The sequence below is a fragment of the Rhyacophila brunnea genome, unplaced genomic scaffold, assembly GCF_057557595.1.
Source record: "Rhyacophila brunnea isolate RB1 unplaced genomic scaffold, BYU_Rbru_1.0 scaffold_11, whole genome shotgun sequence".
Taxonomy (NCBI): domain Eukaryota; kingdom Metazoa; phylum Arthropoda; class Insecta; order Trichoptera; family Rhyacophilidae; genus Rhyacophila; species Rhyacophila brunnea.
The window spans coordinates 26,294,854-26,299,947 of NW_028232763.1; positions in this window are offsets into that span (position 1 = coordinate 26,294,854).

Genomic DNA, 5,094 nt, shown 5'->3' on the forward strand with positions numbered 1-5,094 from the left:
AATTCTAAGAGAAAAATTAGGAAAAAAATTTGAACTAAAACATCTGAAAATGATTTTTATATAAACAGCCTCAAAGTTGATCGCGATTCATTTGTTTTCAATCTTAAAATCACAATCATTTCATCGATCCAGCTGCCTCTATGTCTACCTTACCTTTCGGACATTTATACTTCTTGTCATCAGACACTAAATTTGTTCCAATAAATATAATGTAAGACTAAAAATGGTATAGGGCAACTTGTTAAGTCTGCTCAAGGGTGACAATTTGCTTAGGGATGGTATAGAAATAAACTAGAATATATTTTATAGTTCAAAGTTTTGAACTATAAAATATATTCTAGTCTGTATGTATATTATATTATACATTAATAATATGCTTAAATTTCGTAAACTGTCTTGAGGGTTTCCCATCAGCAAAGGTGTCTGGAAGGTGATGCGATCTCACCCAAACTATTCACTATTACTCTGGAAGATCTATCAGGCGACTTGATTGGGAGAACACCGAGAATCCCAACTAGCAGCATATCTATGCCTCAGTCAAAACCCGGTCTTAGGGCAATCAGACCAGTTGAACCTAAGCAGATCTCGCCTCGGTGACTTAGGCATTGCAATAAAACAAAACTAAAGACAAAAAATGGTTTTTAATTTAATAAAATTTTTGAAATGTGGGGCCATTCTTGTGCAGTAAAATCGTGGAATTCTTGAGAAAATTTGAGAATAAAATGTTTCTAATATGGATATTTAAGACCACTACATTGAAAAACACTTTCAAAATGAGCTCATTGGCATCATGGAATATGCAATACAAAACTACATTGTTGAGCAAATGTCAAGGATTTTACTGAACAGTTTAATTAAGATGTTGGAAATTTAATTTTTGAAAAATTATGAATCATGTGGGTAAGAGGCAGGAAATATATTATCTTGATTCGATAAGTATTTTTTTATATTGTTAAACTTGTCACCTGAATTGCTGTATTTAATATATATGTATTATAGTAATTGAGTTTTTAAATAATCTTTTAAAGCACACTGCTAAGCATATTCTGTTTTCGATGCCCCAACCAACCATTTTGGAGAAGAATACATCCGTGTCCCATACCTAGGACCTCTCGCACTTGCTAGGACCGACCTTGCCTCAGTAACCTGTACTTTGTAGAAAACTTTGTAAGGTGCCAAGAAACAAAAGCCGCTTAGTAGAATTGAAGATAAGTCTCAAAGACAAAAGCAATTATAAAACTGCTTTACTGACCGAAAAGTTACCTTCATATTGGACAACAAATGTTCATTGACAGAAGTATGTATAATAAGATTGCTCGCAAACTGGCATGCGTATTAGGTCACCTGAACAGTATCTTCCAATGTTAGATACAACCTCCCATTGTATCTAACGCATAAATTATCGTACCCGTGTTCACATATGCAATATGGACTCTTAAGGCAGAAACACACTGTTATCATGTCACATGAATACTTGCGAGTCCAAGTTTGGGTAAGAAGTATGCATATGCCATTCTTCTTTGACCATGTCACACCACACGGCTCCTTCAAAAATTCTCTTCATTTGCCAGCCATCTTGCGTCTTCCTAGGTCATGCCAGCGTAACTAAATACTCTTTGAAAAGTATTTTGAAGCCTTCCAGGAGATCAGAATCCGGTTGACTTAAGAACAGGCAAGCCAGGTTGAAATTCTTTTGAGGCATCAGCAATACGTCGCCAAGCCAGGTTCAGCCGCTTCACTCACTGTGTGATGAGATGCTGCTTGGTCTGCTCTCATATCTCATCATTACTCCTAATGTTATACCACTGTTCTCACTCAGGCACTCAGTTTATCCTTGCATTGAGTTTTTGTAAGGAGCAATGTGCCCACTTTTATCAGCCGATCAACCTTTAATAAATATAAGGAATATAAAATTAGACATATTGATATTAATTTATTGGTATAGTTATGTACAGAGTTTTTAAACATTTTTATCACATGCTTTTGGCAGTTTTAGATCACTATAATATATTATGTGAAATTACATATTATAGAATTTATTTTATTGGATATTAATCATAATATGGTTTTCGAAAATAGGTGCATCATATTCTTTCATCAACATAAAAAACATCGCTTTACAAAAGCAGAACCAAAACTAACTAGACCCGAATGCCTCACACCGTAGTACACGTCATATCTCTGCTAGTATGGATAGAGTTGAATTTACAAATAAATAATTTAGATTCGTTGAATAAAAAATAGTTTAATTATAAATAAATATCAAAATTACGTTACATCCTTAATTATTATATGATTTAAGTACTAATTTTTGTGATATTTTCATCTTTATTCAACTGTGTTTATCTATCTTTTCTATTTATCTATCCATTCGACCTCACTAAATATATTCTAAAATTCCCATCAAACGTTGTGATACAAAAACTCCATTTAGTGTAGGACATATTCTAGAACCATCATATCTTGGCTACAATTTTATGGTGCTGTATGTAGTGATATAGACTTTCGTGTGAGTCAGGGCCATATATTAATACCTGAAAGTTTGGGAGTATCCGCAGATTGCAGTGAAGCCATCCGAAGCATTGTTATAATGGTAAGACTGTAGTCTTTGATTTATGCTTATATTTAACGCTTAAGACACAGTATAATACCTATTGACATTTTCTTACACTCTACGGTTCAGGTTACACCAGTCACTCCTTTTGATTAAGTATTTTTGTGGAATTTTTCCCACTGATAAATGACATTCTATTCCTATGGAAGAATATTATGTGAAGGACAATAGCTCCATTTAGGTAAGTTTGGTGTACGTATTTATAATTGTCCGTATTCACCTTCTATATAAAACACTTCAAAAATGACTTCAGGAAGTAATGTATAATTTAGATGCAAAATATTTCGCATTCTAGATTCATGTAGAAAACTTCACACTCCTATCGCCCACATCTGTCAAGAACGGCAAGCATTTCAACAGAGTTGTAAATTCAATCAAATAGTTATTTCTATAAATTAATAAATATGCCAATATTGACAAGATAAAACCAGAACTTGAATATATTATGAATGGATTGGTATATTGTCGTATTAATTAATACATACATCGACCATTACAAACACAAAATATGGTTGACTCGTACCAAAACAAACATACTGTTATTATCCCTGTGAAAGGACAAAATATGTCAATTATTATAATATAGTATTAGTAAGTAGATAGATTACACCAAAATAACATACAGACATTTTCAATTGTACAAGAGCAAAATGTCACTGAATTTTAAATACCTCCATGTGGTTTGAATCATATTCTGAGATAATCGAAAAAAAGCTGTTTTAAAAAATAATCGTAAATGATTATGTTTTAACATTTTTGTAGATCCTAATCATAAATTAAAATTGGATAATCATATTTATTATTAAATGGTAAATTGTAGCTTTTTTCATGTTTTTATCACATAGGATTAATACTATAATAATGCCCATGCTGAATACGTTGAATCATGTGTAAACATGTTCACATAATATTATTTTAATACTAACATAACTATTGCGGCGGACGCTCACTTAGGATTAATTACGGTGCATAATTTTGGATTCTCTCACATAGTATTAATTTAATATCGATTTTATTTGTTGATTTAATTTTTTATATGATCTTTCCACAAGTAATAATAAATAATACAATATATGGTAGAGAGAAAAAATGCGCATCATGTGGTATCAATAACTCATTTTTGTCAAAATTACCACATAGGGGGTACAACAGGATACAACGATGAAAATCAGTCTAGGAGTGAATAGAATTTCTAAAAACTAAAATAATAAATAACATAATTAAATGTTTGTTATTAAATCTTTCCATCATAATTAGACCCTTTACGCACTGTTTATACAAAATATTATTATGTATTCTTCATTTCACCATGGCTAATCGTTATTATACTGATTTATCTTATAACATTAAGACCCTTTCAACACGGACGGCATACGTTGTACCCTCATTAGTTGGCCATTCGATATAATTAGCATGTTATTTAAATGCTCCGCGGTCAACAACTTAATCTTTATAACATTTCTATGATACTAATGTATTATAATTTTAGAAGGTTATGCATAATTTGGAACACCTCGAAAACATATTTATTTGAAAAATATTTGCACCGAGAGGGACTCCAATCTGCATACATAAGATTCGCTAATTGGCTACAATCCAACCAATGCATGTTCGATTCCCGTCCGGTACAATTAATATTTTTTTCCATCGGTATGTTTCTGAGGTGCTCCATTTATGTATGTTCAATAACAAACGCTTCATTTTTAAATCCAATGTGTAATTCATTCAACCAAAAATATTTTAATTCGAAGCTTAGGTGTTATTAAATCAAATAGGTGGGTACCTACTTAGTCTTTTTTTAAATATTTTGAAAAATAGCAATGTTAAGGTTTGACACATGCCGAAATCGTACTGATATGTTTTCAACTTGTTTCATTTACATATTTGTGACAGGCAGAGAAATCCATCTTCAAAAATTATCTAGAATAATTTTTATTGATTTTTAATTTGGTGGAAGAAGTCGGGATTAAGAAAATCCAGCAGGCCTTCTAATTATAACTTTTCGTTGGCTCAACCGCGGAATACCACACTTTTACAGATACGTTCCCTGTACCCAGACACTCCGCACTTTGAATCTAGCTGGCCTGCAGGTATAACTGGGGGTGTTCACCCACGATTTATTGCGAGCTGTCGCATCTACATGTGATTATTGAATGCACGTGGCTTAATGCTCATAATTATTATGATCATTAGTGTCCGTTTATTTCGTCCACGCTGTCTTAATCTTTCAGACTCACCGCACTGAAATATTAAAGTCAACTTTTTGGTGACCCAAATAGTTGCACCAATTTATGAGTACCTACCACGGGTTTTCCAGTGGTCACAAGTCTTGCGTGTTGTAGAATGTCGAGATGAGTCAGATCAATCCGTTCATAGGCTGCTCGACAGCCAATTCATCCGGGTCACGATCCTCAGTCATGAGTTTCTGACGAAGAATAAGGAGAAAGTGATATTCTATTTATCTAATTAGTTGTATGTTT